The sequence below is a fragment of the Phyllostomus hastatus genome, unplaced genomic scaffold, assembly GCF_019186645.2.
Source record: "Phyllostomus hastatus isolate PE091 unplaced genomic scaffold, TTU_PhHast_1.1 phas_scaffold_182, whole genome shotgun sequence".
NCBI classification, from domain to species: domain Eukaryota; kingdom Metazoa; phylum Chordata; class Mammalia; order Chiroptera; family Phyllostomidae; genus Phyllostomus; species Phyllostomus hastatus.
Window position 1 is genome coordinate 22520994 of NW_025334013.1, and position 15034 is coordinate 22536027.

At 50.7% G+C, this 15034-nt stretch overlaps 1 protein-coding gene across 5 annotated transcripts in view; it reads right to left on the reverse strand.

Annotated features, from left to right (window-relative positions):
* DLGAP3 (DLG associated protein 3) overlaps positions 1 to 15034 on the reverse strand; it is a 79024-nt gene that overhangs the window by 44427 nt on the left and 19563 nt on the right. The window contains exon 1 of one of the 5 annotated variants that reach the window (XM_045859982.1): positions 11851 to 11958. The exons of 2 other annotated variants lie outside the window; for them this stretch is intronic. The gene's annotated coding sequence lies outside the window, so the exon portion shown is untranslated. Of the gene's footprint in view, positions 1 to 6897; positions 7032 to 11005; positions 11093 to 11850; positions 11959 to 15034 lie in introns of those variants that run through there. 2 more of the 5 variants (XM_045859981.1, XM_045859979.1) reach the window with 2 other exon arrangements.

A 15034-nucleotide genomic window follows, 5' to 3' on the forward strand; every position in this document is an offset into this window, starting at 1 on the left:
GAGCAATGATTCTCCCTCCCTCTGGGATTGGCCAGGCAGCCCTGAGAGGGGTAGAAGACTCAGCCTGCCTGTGATGGATGGAATTAATCTACTGAGCTGGAGAAACTAAATAATTAAATCCCTAATCACCCCCCAAGCCAGCCAGGCCAATATAGCCGAGGGAGGGAGGGGGCTCTGAGGCCCATACCAATATCCTAGAGACGGGGGAGGGGCTTGGAAAGAAAGGCACAGACTGAAACCTCTAGGAGGTTCTTTAGCACAGACAGACAGACATGGGTCTTCAATGCCCCAGGCTCTGCTTTTCCACGTGGCAACAGAGCAGCTTGAGATGACAGCCCACCATTCTCCACTAATACAGAGTGAGAGGAGGGGTACTGTCCTCCTTGCCCAACCTGCCCCTCCACAAGGTCAGTCCTGGGGGAGTATGGAGATGGTGGACGTGATACTCAAAGTGCCCAGGACTGTGGCCATCAAAGGGTCTGCCCAAAGTGGAGCTGAAGGTTGGATCAGTCAGGTCCTGGCCCACCCCATCCCAGTCAGAACAGACCCCTCCCCAGCCTGGTGCAGATGGCAGAAAAGGACCCCTCCACACAAGTGCACCTGCTTCCCTCAGGAAGTGGGTCCAGCACGTGGCTTGTAGGCTGAGGATGGGGTAGAGGCCTGGGCAGGGGGGCTAAGGCAATCAGCCTGGGAACAGGCTCCAGTCCGATTGGCTGAAAAGTGGGTCATTTTCCTTTTGAAAATAGTGAGAAAATGGAGAAGTAGGTCGGGCTCTCATCCCCTCAGCCCCAGGCACCGTCCCGGACTTGCAGGGTGGGGAGAGAAGGAGAGTTCTTCACATGCCAAAGCCCCATCTCCCCCAGAACCCCTGCGGGCCACCGGCACAGGAGGCCAAGGTCATCACACTCAGGACACCCAAGGACATGCACACTCAGAGGCTAGGACTGGAGCACAAGCCCCACCATGCGTTGGGGGGCCTGGAGTAAAAGCAGCTAGGGCCAGGCCAAGCTGGAGGGGTGGAGGCTCCGGCACGCAGGACCCTGAGGAGCCCCCTCCCATCCTCACGTCTGTCGTGATGTCTTCTCTCCTCTCTTCTCCTCCCTTTCCACATCGTCCACGTGAGCAGAGTCGTTGCCATGACACTGCGGGCAGGTGGGCGGCTCTGGCAGCTGTTTAGTCCCAACCCCCACGCTCAGAGCCCAGGTGGGAGGGGAGCAGCTGCAGCGCCCCCGCCCCTAGTCTAGATGAGAGAGGAGATTGGCACAAGACCCCCATACACCCCAGAACCTGCGAGGGGCTCTAGTACCATCCTCTTGGGAATGAGACAACCCAGGTGCTGGAAGTCTGGGAAAGGAACTCTCAGAAAGGATCTTACGTTTTGACACCCCTCTTTCCTCCCAGAGGTCAGCGAACAGAGGGGAGGGGTAGACCCTCAACTCCCATTTCTACGTTCATATCTTATCAACCTTCCTCCCAGCTTCCCCCATGTTCTAAGTCTCAGTCCCTTCACGCTAGCAGCTGATTCTAAACTCAGTTCCTCGTTTCTGAAACATAAGCTTAATTCTCCAAGCTCTCTTGAGAGAGAGGAAAACAGCCAAAGTTGAGACTTAGAGAGCTTCCTGCCGCCCCAGCCTGTCCTCTAGAAATTGGGTCCCCTTTCCCTGAGTGTCGCCCATACTTGAAATCACATCACAGACTGGGGGAACACTCACTCCCTACTAAGCCCACACTTAGTCAAGGCACCCACCCCATGAGGAGAGAGGAGCAGGAGTGGAGCAGGGAGAGGAAGAGAGGAGGGGAGGAGTTGCGGGCTCCACTGCAGATGCCGTCTGAGGATGCTGTCCTGCCTCCCACCCCATCTGGCCGCAGGAAGCCTGGGCCAGGCCTGAGCTCCCTTGACTCTGAGCACTCTTCTCAGAGTCCGCATGCCTCTCTCCACGTATCTGTAAGCCTCTGTGGCTCTGAATTCCCATGACCTTTCCCACTATTCAGGACCCTGCTCCCTACCTCTCCCTGTTCCCTAAGTGGGAAACCTGTGTCGTTAACTGAATAGAACCAGGAGGACCTGTCTATGGCAGCCTTCTGAACCTGGCTGACAGGGGGAAGTATATGTGGGGTGGTGGTGACAAGATCTAAAAGAAAGGAAGGACCACAGCCAGGGCTAGCTGGAGGGTGTCATACGTGATATATATACCACATATACCCATAAAGACACTTCTGCTTTCTTCCTAACCCTTCCCCTGCTGACTAAGACAGATCTGGCTGTGTGTACGTGTGTGCATGTGTGTGTGCTTGTACATTGCATCTGCTTTTGTCCACTGCATCTGCTTTTGTCCACCTCCACTGCCAGTGTTCGACAGCAGGCCACTCTTGTCCTAAGGTCTTACCGAAGCTACTACAACAGGTCCCTAACTGGTCCCCCTGATTCACATCTTGGTCCAGCTTCATCCAGTCTCCTCACTGGCTACCAGTGTGATCCACCTAAAAAGTATTTATTTAACAATTATGTGCCAAGTACCTACTCTAAGACGAGAACTCCTCTGGACACAGTGGATACAGCAGTACACAAAACAAATGAAGCTTCCATTCTCATCAAGTTTATGTTCTGGTGGAAAAAGAGAGATGATAAATGTACATGTGAAATAATGGAGGTGGTAGGTGCTAAACTAAAAAAAAAAAGTGGGGTGAGGGAATAGAATGGCAAGGGACTATTTAAGATAGATTTTGGCCTCTCAAAAAAAGTGACTTTTGAGCAAAAATTTGAATGAGGTAAGGGAGCAAGTCACATGGGTATCTGGGGGAAGAGTATTTCAGGCTGAGGGGAAAGACAGTACAAGGGCCTCAAGGTGGGACTGTGCTCAGCATCTTTGTGGAACCAAAAGGAAACCTGTGTAAGGATGGTGCCTGAGACCAGGGAGATCACTGGGGGCTTTTACACACAGCACTTAAGCCATTCAGGCCCCATGAGGCACTTTGCATTTCACTCCGAGTGAGATGGAAACCTACTGAAAAGGCATGGCCTCATCTTTCTGTGGCTGCTTTTTGGGGTAGAATCTCTGGAGAAGGGGCTGGCAAGGGTAGAAGTAGGGATACCAGTTGGGATATTTCCTGTCACTGAAATACCTTTTCCTCCAGATGCTCACCTGTTTAACACAAGGACTGTTCAATCAAGCCTTGGTTTGAAGGCCTCCTCTCCTCTAGATCCTTTGCCAAACCCATCCCTTCCTTACTCCAGAACTGACCAACCCCTCTTGGGTCCCCACTCCCCCTAATGAACACCTATGTTCTTTTACCTTCCTTAACACTTTCCCTACTTGGTTCCAGGTTTTTGCCTTCTCTAGATTATAAGCTACCTGAGGTCAAGAACCATTCCCAGTGTCCAGCACAGAATGTGGCACATCACAGGCATAAAGTAAACATTGGTTGACTAAATGGATGCACTGGGTGAGTCACGTGTGATGGAAACAGGAGTAACCCAGGTGAGCGAGATGCTCCTGGATGCAGTCATGGGTTGCAATCAGGCCAGTGTTAGCATATGCCCACATATTTCTGCATACTCTGTTCATATATGTAAATATATATATGCATTAGCATGTATGTTCATGTTGGCAAATCCATGTTGATATCATTCCCGTAGATTTTTCATGTCTGTGCATGTTAGAAAGTGCATTTATCTTGAGATTTGCATATTAAGACATAGAAAAGTAATATACACATATACATCTACACACATATTGCCAATGCCCCATACGTGTGAGAATTATGCATACACTTGGGCCTACCTACTACCTCTGCCCCTTTCATCCACTAAGCCCAACTAGTTCTGCTTGGGTCTTGACTCTGTAGTAATGTGACTGCTCAAGCTCTCCCTACATACACCCCTGAGCTCCATCGCATCTAATCAGCCTTAGTCTCGGCTCCCTTAACCAACTGTCCCCAAGGCAGTAAGTTCCTCCTCAGCAAACTCCCTTCATAGGAATGGTGGCAGGGAACAATTGGGTCTCCATGACATGAGAATTTGAGAGATCTCAAGGAATCTGCTTTCTGAAGAAGAACCGCAGGCATCAGAGTGGAGCAAGTTTAAGCTTGTGGGGAAACAACTTTTGGACAACCTCAATGTTTAGTCAGAATCAATCACTCTTTCATTCTTTGTCTCTGCCACATTCATTCATATGCAAGACAAAAGTTATGTATAGATATTCATATGTTATTATGAATATTGGTACTCCCATATATGTACTCCTACATATATGTTCACATGCACACTTACACTCACACATATGCATCACTGGGTGGGCACCACACACATACACACACATAGGTTTAATTAATTGCCTTCACAGTCACATATATACATGGGTGCATACATATATAGATGTGTATGTGCCCACAGTTATACACAAACACATAAATATGTCTGTACATATTCACAGAGCATCCTTACACACAGACAGAAATACACACATGCACATGCACTGCAATAGCAGAGATATCCAGCCCCACCTCTGGCTTCTACCCTGTGCACAAAGTCAGAAGTCCATATTCTCTCCAAGGGGCATCACAAGTTCGCATTTGCTCTCTATGCTTCCCAGTCTCCTACTTCTCCATTTAGAAAGTTCTTTCTAATATCAATACAATATGACAAAGAGGCAGTCCCCACCCCCTATATACACAACTCTTTAATTCTAAAAGGGAAAACAAAGAGAAAATATCAAGACCGGAGTTCTTTCTCGCAATACCTCTGGGTATTGTCCATTGTTCTCAGGCTCCAAAACAGTTATTGGAGCAAAGGAAGAAACAATAAGAAAATTATCTCTAGACCCCAAAACCTCCTAAGATGATTTTTTTCTTCCCTAGAGAGCAGCTTCATGATATTCAGTGAACCCCTCCTATTCCAGTTCAAAGGTCCTGACAAGGAGACGGTAGATCTGGAGGCTTAAAAATGTAAAGGGGGTGACCCGGGCTCAATATAATAAAAGAAGCAAGTATTTAAAATACAGCAGCTGGGTAGGGAGCAGGGAGACAAGCTGAAGACACCTCCCAGCAGGAAAGCTGCCGCTGGAACACTGGATCATGAATAGCAGGGCTCTCCAAGAGGCCAGGGAGAAGGGGGTGGACACCCAGCATTGCACATGGGGGTGGAGGGGTGACTGCTTCAGGCAGTGGCAGTAGCTCCAAAGTAAAGTCTTATCAAAGCTGTTATGTAACCAAGGGAGCTGAGTGAAGCACAAACACCTCCCCTCCCCAAACAGGCACCTACACCCACACCCAGCACCCACAGCACAGGAAAACTCAGCTCCTCCCAAGCTGCTAGGGAATAGGAGGAATCAACTTGAGTTACATCAAAAACATGATGGGTGAGGGGTTCCTTATTAACTAGGAGTCACACCTGGGAAGGCATGAATTGGTACAGTTTGGGGTCCCTAGATACCCACTCTCTTTTCCTAAACTTCCTACCACACCTGATTTTGCCCAGCATCATCTAGAAACCCTCTCCTTCCTCTCCCCTAAAGACGGATCCCATTTGAATATTTGATTGTGCTCTTGAGGATGGGAGGCAAAGCTGCCATCAACCCCTCCTGCCTGTTGTTCCCCCCCAGTCTCATCTGCATGTCCTGACATTTGGCTCTTGTCCCCCTGGGATAACAAGGGAAGGGGCCTAGAGAAATAACCCCTTGCTCTATTCCCTTCAGAGTTACAAAAACAGTATAAACCCAGGAAAATGAGATGACCCTGACCCTAGGTTGGTGGGCAAAAGATTGCCAAGGGAACTGAGAATCAAAGCCCAGACCCTATCCCCCAATTTGAATTTTTTCCTCTGCCAGCTCTTCGCCTTTTCCCATTGCCCCATCTCCAGTAGCCTCCTCCTTCTCTGCTCTATGGCATTGAACAACCCCACCCACTCCTCAAATCCTTTGCTTGGAAATCTTCCTTCCCAATAAAAGCCTCTCCCAAATGTTCCTCTGAACTGTGCTTGGGGTGGGCAGAGCATAAGACAGGCTTTCAGGCTATTTCACTGTATCCTGTCCAAAATTCCAAAGTATGGTTAGGTAGGGAGATGCACACACTCAATGAAATTACCTTGAACTTTCAAGCTCTAACCATCGAGGCCTAACCAGCAAAACCTAAGCTCTCCAAATCCAGAACTGCCTGAAGCCTGAACTTCCAAACCTTGTAGGAGAAAGGCTGGTGCTAGTGCCCCCAAGCTCATTTTACTAAAGACTATGTGAGAAGAGAGCTCACAGTCACAACATCACCCTCCATCCCTACCTCCATACAAAGGATTGTTTTCAAAAGGGGAGGGGGAACTGAAACAGGGAAAGAGAAGTCTTTTTTCAAATACCATGAATAACTGTGAGGCCTAAAGCCAGAGGGAGGACCCCCAAATCTATGTTTCCATCCAGGGATTCTGTCCTTGGAAAGTGGGTTATCTGGGAGAATTTTTCTAGCGAGCTCTCAGCACTGTCCAACTACCTTTCCATCATCGGCCCCAAAGCAGTCCCGTTCAGGACCCAGGACAGTTCCAAAGGACCAAATCCGCTCCGAGTCCCTTTCAGCACTCGGGACAGCTCCCAGGGATTGCGGGCTGCGTTGCCAGAAACCCAGCCCGCCAGAAAGGAGCAGGCTTACCCTTCCACAGCCCTCTTTATGACAGAAGCCCCTCTCCCCTGCTCCTCCCATACTCTCTCCCATCCACCGGAGGCATCTGGTACCCCTCCCTTTAGTCTCTGCCCAAAGAGAGAAAAGAAACCCAGACAGGAGGCTTCCCGGAGGGAGCCTAGAGACAGGACCCCACCCACCTCCTTTCAGCCCTGAGCCTCTCAACGCCACTCACAGCTGGTTCTAAACACCACTTGCCTTCCTAACCACCGGCCCCCAAATAAAAGAAATACTCACGTGGGGGCTCCCAGCCCTGTAGGCAGATGTAGTGAGGGGAGGCAGAGAGAGGTGGCTCCCCACACCCTGTTGCGAGCCCCTTTTCTGAAGGAACCAGCTCCCATCTGAACTGGGGTGGGGGGGGGAGAGACATGTGGAAGCACTGAGTGATGGGGAGGGGAGAAAGGAGAGAGAAGGAGGCAGAAGCAGGGGACTGAAGGGTGGGGGTGTTGGGATGGGGGTGAGGGAATCCTTTTTAATTTCATTCTCTTCCCATGCCTACATCAGCCCTGCAGGCTCAGCTCTTTAATATTTACACACAGGAAGAGGAGAGGATGAGAAAGAATAAAGTGAGGGGGGCAGAGGATACCTGAGCTCAAAGGGCATAAAGGCTGGGGCCTTTGGGATCTGGGAGCTTGGGGACCCCACACCATCCCCAGCACACTCCCACTATGAGCTCTTGACTGGAAGGAAGGAAGAAGGAACCCTGGGACTATTCTGTCCCTTTGTTAACAAGACACTTTGAAGCTGCATCAGAAAAAGATCAGATCCCAACCCACATACCTGGACACCCCCACAAACCCAGATTTCTTGAGTGCCTTATGTGCAGATGGTAGAGGCAATGTTCATACACAAGCATGTTCTGATGCTTGAAAGCACGTGTGCATGTGGGCTGCTGTGTAAAAGCACATGCAGGTGTCATCTATCATGTATGGGTTTAATCAAGCATGTTCTGAGTGTATTGACATGGAACAGCCCAGACAATCATTCACAAATTATGTAATCAAATGTGTAAACCAGCCCCCAAGTGATTTTCCTTAGATCTTCAGCTACAACCCCAAGGGTAAGGCCACCCACCTCCCCAGACTCCCTCATTCACAAGCCCCTCCCTCACAGCCTCACTTTTTCTTTCTGTGACATGGGGAGAAGGGCTGGTGGGAAGGCATGCAGCATTTGAGCCCAGGGACTTGACAAGTTATTAGCAACAATGAGCTGGCAACCCGTTACCATAACGATGGTGCCACTGCCTCACCCCAGCTCAAACCCAGACTCCCCAGACAGCAGGAGGCCCGCTGAGCCAGCAGCCTTCAGAATGGAAGGAGAGTGAGTAAAGAGGGAATCAAGACAAATGCTTGAGTAGTGGAGGGTACACAGCTGTTCTTCCAACCCCCACTGAAAAACAAAGCTTTGAACCCACCAGGTGGAATGAAGTCAGACTCTGGAAAGGTTTCCTGATCATGGAGACGGAAAGAAGCTAGAAGGGGTCTGCACGAGTTCCTCTAAAGCTTCTGCTGTCACTCGCTCCCTTTGTCCCCTCACTCCAAGGACCTCTTCTAACTGATCTTAGTAGATTAAGAGAAAACCAACCTAACAAGAGGCCCCTCTCTAAATTTCAGTCTTCCCATCTGTAAAGTGGGAATGATTATCATTATCACTCATTCTAGACTCCTGAAAGGTTTAATTAGAAAGGGTTTAAAGGTAACTATAGACCTTTCCAAAATAAGACAAGCCTCAGAAGTTTCTTTACCCAACAAGAACCCATAAAGTAAGGAATTGTCAGGCCAGCTAGAGGCAAAATGTATCAGAAACTGGTGGGATGGAAGAAAATGGAACTCAGCCAGCTCAAGCCCCAACATCAGCTGGAGAGATGAAAGCAGCAGAAAGCAGGCGCTGTCATGGAAGAAAGTCTGGGAGTCTGGCTTGCAGCAGCTCCACCCCTCGCCAGCAGGAATCAAGACAAGCCCATGGCCTACATTGGTGGTGGACATGGCTAGGACTCCCTACCTCCAGAAACATCTGTAGCTCCCTCCCTTTGGAAAGGGGTCCCAACTTTAAGGATCTATAGTCTTGCGTTTATTGAGTCTTTAACTTTTCTCCCCAAATCTCTGCTCACTTCTGATGGTCATAGGGAGGGGGAAGGGGTTTCCAGGAATAGAAAGCAACATGGCGGTTTGTAAAGTTCCTGGGCTGGGACTAACCAGGAACCCACACACTTGCTCTGTGACCTTGGGCAAGTCCCCACCCTTCTCTGAGCTTCAGTGTCTTTGCTTTATAATTAAGAGGTTGGACCAAGTTAATTCTAAGGTTCTTCCCCTAACAATCATTTTACAACCACATACAAGCTCACTTCTTGGACATGAGCGCCTTGGCATAAAATGCAGTGGGCACTGCCCGTCAGATCAGTGGGGCCATAGGTGCCAGGCTTGTGGGGAGGGTATCTGAGGATGTTCATCCTATGTTCATGTTCCTTTTAGAAACACCTGCCACCCTAGCCCTCCCAGCTCCCTTTTTAGACCCTGATTCACTGCCAACTCACGAAGCCTCTCTCTCCCCTCCCTCCTCTCTTCTCCCCCTCTCTTCCCTTTAGGCCTCGGTAGCTGGGTGCAGAAGTAGCTCCAGCACTCAGGGAATGCTGGGCAGAGGTGGAGGGCAATGCCCCCAGGGTCAGAGAGAGCACAGCAGGGAGTACCAACCTCTAACCGTGGCCCAAAACAGCTCCTTGAGTCACCAAAAGACCTCAGCTGGACTCCTTCTGTACTACTGACTAGCAGTGTGGGATTATGGCAAATGCAATTCAACTCTGAGCCTCAACATCCTCATCTATACATTGGCATTATAATAGGCTGAGCCACATGAAATTGCTGTTTTTGTAGGTAAAAAAAAACACAAACAGTTGAATATTGGCAATTTCATATGGCTTAACCTGGCCTGCCTGCTTCCCAGAGCTGTTGGGAAATAAGAAGAAAGAGTTGAAAGGGGGGCATTTTTCAAAAGCCTTGGACTGATAAAAAGGCACTGTTATTATTATTATTGTTGTTATTGTTATTATTATTATTATTATTTCAAAAAGCTTCAGTACAGACCCACCTAAAGCCAGCAGGCTGAACCAATGACCCAGAACTTGGAAATTTAGGGCTTGAAAGTCTGGGGGACATCCACCTGCTCTGATGACTAAGAACAGGGCAGAAGCTTTCACCTGGTCTCCTCAGTTCCTGGTTCTGAAGGTCCCTCGGTGAAACATTACTGAGATGACACAAGTTCTCAGGCCCCAAGAAGCACATGCTCTATAGCTCACCTGAAGCCTTACCACCACCAGGGGCCCCAGCATGCAGCAAGGACACAACCAGAGCTTCACAGAAAGTACCCCCTGAGGTAGGTGAAGGTGGGGACCAAGGTGGGGAGTGCAATGCCGCTCTTGCCTGAAGGGGAAGGGGGCGGTGGGGAGGGGGAGAGTCCTTGGTGAGAGGGGATGATCTGACCTCTGAAAAGTCTGATCTCCCTGTCCCATGTGCCCCAACCACCACGAATCCCCTGGGGGAGTGGGGAGGTAATGAAGGCCAGATGGGGGTGACTCAGAGTGAACCCTGCTCAGATATATTCTCGTACACCCAACACACACGCGCACACACACACACACACACTCATGCAGGCCACAGATACCTGTATCCACTCAGAGACACAGTCACACTGGCACACACATACATACACACACATTCACACACTCACACACACACATACATACACACATTCACACACTCACACACATGTCCACGATACATACACAGTAACACCCTCCACACTCACATTGCATACACCCACTGGCATGCACACACACTCGCCCACGATGACACACACACTCACTGCATACACTCACTGGCACACACAAGCACCCACAGCCCCACACGGTGAGACACACACTCACCACAGACACATAGTGACACGTACTCACACTCACACACCTGCAGAGGAAACTTCTCTCCGGATCTCCCCAACACCACCACTTCTCCCTACAACCCAGCTGGCTACTTGCTCCCAGACCCAAGCCTCTCGCCCGGCCGGGCCGCGCCGGGTCTGGCCAACCCCGCGGCGCTACCTGGGAGAGCCCGTCCTCGCTCCGCGTGGTCCCTCCGCCCGACCCTCGGGTCAGGCCCGCGGGTCGACAGGCCGTTGCGAGGGCGGGGGCAGGGGCAGCGGAGGAGGCCCAGCCCTCGCCCCTCTCTGGGCTGCGAACTGAGGCCGACGGAGCCCGGGGCGTGGGCGGTGCCGGGGCGGCAGCCAGGCCAAGGATGGGGGGCGCTGCAGAGGGCGCGGCGAGCGCGGCCCGTCCCCACCCCTCCCCGCCGCTTACCTGGCCCGGCTCGGGCTCCGGCCGGGTTACATGGTGCCGGCGGCCCGGGCTGGGGGCGCTGCGGCGGTGGGCAGGCGGTCAGGGACGGGGCCCGGCACTGCGGAGCCCCGAGCGAGCGCCGAGCGGCAGCGGGCGCGGGAGCGGGAGGCGGCCAAGCCACGGAGGCTGGATTTCCCGGGGACCAGGAAGGGGAGGCGGGGGGGATCCCGCCCGCGCGCTCCGCCCCCGCCCCCGCCCCCACGCAGGGCAGCGGAGCCCGGAGCCGGGAGAAGGAGGGGTACCGAGCTCCCCGCCCCCGCACCGGACCCAGGAGGGACGAGGTCGCAGCCGGTGGCCGCCGAGGTCTCCGCGGAGTGCACGCCTCGCTCAGCGACAGCACTGGGGAGGCCCAGCCGGGGCACCACCGGGTTTGTGTCTGCCGGGGGCCCAGGACCAGGTGCACAGTGCCACGGCCATGCACCGTCGACCTAGGCTCAGGGACTGAAGCCCAGTGGCAGGGCTGCTGAGGAGACGGTCGCCCAGTCTCACAGACACGGTCTCGCGCCCCATGGAGGCAGTCACACCCTGAATGTCACGCACAGCCCCCCACGCACATCCCCTAGGAGTCTCTCCCTCAGCGTTTCCCGGTCAGCCGCCCGACTCCAGTTGCTGGCCTCGGTTCAAGGAGCCCCTTCCTCTGCCCCAGCCCCTGCCAGTGTGGGGCGCTGTGCCTGGCCTCCGCGCCGCAGATGGGCGTCCCCCCACCCACAGCCCGCACCGCCGAGGCATCCCCGGTGTGGAGGGAGAACCCGCTATACCTGCCGAGTTTGCTGGGGCCCCCACCTGTGCCCACGGTGTCCACCCACCTCTAGGCCCTGAGCCAGGGGTTGTGTCAAGGCGGGGGCGGGGTGGAGGAGGGAAAGGGGACTGTCCGAAGCACAGGCGGAGGCTGCAGAGCCTGGACACAGGCTGCGGGAGCCGGGAGAGGAGGAGGAAAGCTGACTGCAGCAGTCCCTGGCTGGAATCCGTCTTGGCGCCCAGAGCGATGCTGTAATGGGGGGGAGGGGGCCGCACAGGGGAAGCCGCAGGGGGAGGGGCTGAAGACGTGAGGAAGGGTTTGGTTCCAGATTCTGATTTCCCACGGTGGGTGTGAGGGAACACTACCTCATGCACCCAAAGTTGGGGTGGAGAACAGCGTGCGTCCTTGAAGCCGGGTTCCTCTCTCCTTTCCTTCACCTTTTCTGATCTTGAAAGCTTTGGGGTGGTGAAGTGTGGGTTTGGGAGACTGTCTTCCTCTCCAGAAACAGACCTTGAAGTAGGTCTGATTTAACATTCACCCAGCAGTTCCCTTCTCCGTGTACCACTTTGTGGTCAATGGCTCTCCTCCTGGTATAAAGGGGGATATCCAGGCACAGAAAGTAGAAGTTGCAGGCCCAAAAGAGTTAAAACTGGGTGCCAAGCCCTCTCTCCTTTCCCCCGGGAGATGTTTAAAGATCACACATGCCATAAATGACATAATGGAGTTTGCAGAGCCCTTACCCAAGGAAACCTAGCAGTCTGGTGCGAGTCTGGCAAACTGGTCATCCACCTATCTCGCTGCCTACCAGACCAGTTCAACCAAGACTTTTTGATCATGAGCTAAGGTCACAGATAATTCCCAACCCAGGGATCAGCCAAGAGCAGAAATAGGAGAAAATAAGACAAAAAGTTGGTCCCAGGAACCCACTTGAGAGCTGAAAGAAGCATCTCACTTTCCACGAAGCATAAGAACAGCTATCATAAAGGGTGCTAAAAGTCACCCCCATGCTTTCTCTGTTCTAAGATGTAAATTTTGTTAACTGAAATTGGGAAGCATCTTAAACTGGAGAGGGACATTTAATATGATTTCCTACTTTTTTCATAAAGCTGTTATCAAAGAGTTGATGTGTTTGAGATCATAGTGTAGTTTTTATTTGTTCATTCAACAGCCATTCACTGATTGTACCTGGCACTCTGCTAGTGTGTTGGGGCATAACCATTCAACAGACAGGTTTACCTCGGAAAGTGTTGTCTCACACCCACCTAGGGATGTATAAGGGAAATGGAGACGCAAAACAATAATCACTATCAGAGCCGGCTTCATGGGAGTGTGTGCTGTGCAGTCACACAGAGCCCACACTTGAAAAGGTCCTCACTGTCAGTTTAACGCTCTGCTGTCACTGTCTTGAAGTTCCTAATAATTTTTTTAGCAAAGATCCCTACTCTCCACAAACTATGATAGCTATATTAGGAATTGTATGACTTAATAGAGATGAGCACAAAATACTTTTAGAGCCTACAGTCAACAACAGCTCTGTCTAGATGAAGAGGGGAAATCAAAGAGGTAAAGAAGCATTAAAGAGACATTTGACTAGAACCTCAAAGATTGGAGAGAGAATTAAGAGTGGAGAGCCATACATGTGCAGATACAGAAACTCATCAAAATGTCAATCAAGCAGTATAGCAGACTAGGTGCTTGGTTGATCCTCTCACTGAAAACACGATAAATAATTTTTAAATGATAAAATATATTTTAAAATCTTCTTAAATGCATCAATGAGCTGGAAAAAAATTATTCCAGCCAAAATTTAAGTGAAGGCAGAACTAGAGAGGTAAGCAGAGCACTGAAGCCAACTTTATGTAGCCTGGGGGTCGTGGTACATTGATTGCAAAAATGGCACCAATTGACTTCTTGAACCCATGTCCTTTATCACATGACTTTGCAACTCCTTTTTTTATAGTCTTTTATTTATTTATTTATTTATTTAAAGGTTTTATTTGTTTTTAGAGAGGGGGGAGGGAAGGAGAAAGAGAGGGAATGAAACATCAATGTGTGGTTGCCTCTCATGCCCCCCTACTCAGGACCTGGCCCACAACCCAGACATGTGCCCTGATTGGGAATTGAACTGGTGATGCTTTGGTTCACAGGCCCACGCTCAATGCACTGAGCTACACCAGCCCAGGCTGTGCAACTCCTTTTATCAAAAGGTGGACTCTATATCCTCCCCGGCTTGAATCTGAATGAACTGTGACTTGCTTTGGCCAATAGAATATGGAAGAAGTCATGGTGTGCCAGTTCTAAGCCTAAACTGTAAGAGGCTTGTATACTTCCATTCCTTCTCTTGGTCTTCCGCTTCCACTGTGGGAACAAGCCTGGAATAGCTTGCTAGAGGATGAGAGACAAGGTGCAAAAGAGCCATGCTATTCCAGCCAAGACCATCTTAGACCATCCTATATCTGACCCCCAAACATGTAATAAAGCCCAGCCAAGAGCAACAGAGATATAGAAGGTCTGTCCAGTAGGTATCCAGCTGTGTAATATGAAAAATAGAGACATTTATTAAAGATGCAATATATAAGAAATATTGTACATAGGATAATGACACCTCAGTCCCCTTCAAAGTAGGCACCTTGGGACCTCACACAGTTCTCCCAATTGCCATCAGCTACCCTGTCATATTTTCCTGAATTTCATCAATGATCTGAAATCTCTTCCCTTTCAAAGGAGATTTTAGTTTTGGGAAAAGCCAGAAGTCGGAGGGCACCAAATCTGGGCCGTAGGGGCACTGAGTCACCTGGGTGATTTGATATTTCACCAAAAAACAACACAGGATGTGATACATGAGCAGGCAAGTTGTTGTGATGAAGCTGCCAATCACCAGTTGCCCATAGCTTCAGCCTTCTGAATCATCCAAATAGTGTCCATAGAGGAATGCTCAAGCTTAACACAAAATTTCATGCAGATTTGTCACTCTACTCACTTAGTCATTTTAATGAGACAGCCACACAGTATACATGCTCATTCGATGGTGTCTACTGCCCCCACTGACTGGTACAGTGAAGTCATCATTGTTCACACATGCACATTCCAGTCCACTCTCCTTGGCTGCCAGGTAGCATCTAAATCATGCAAACCAGTCTCTTATATTAACAATGATTGGACTTTTTCTGGACAGACCTTGTCTACCTGACCATGGCTGACTATAGACACCTAAGTAAAACCAGCTGAATGAGAACCATCCAGCCAATTTG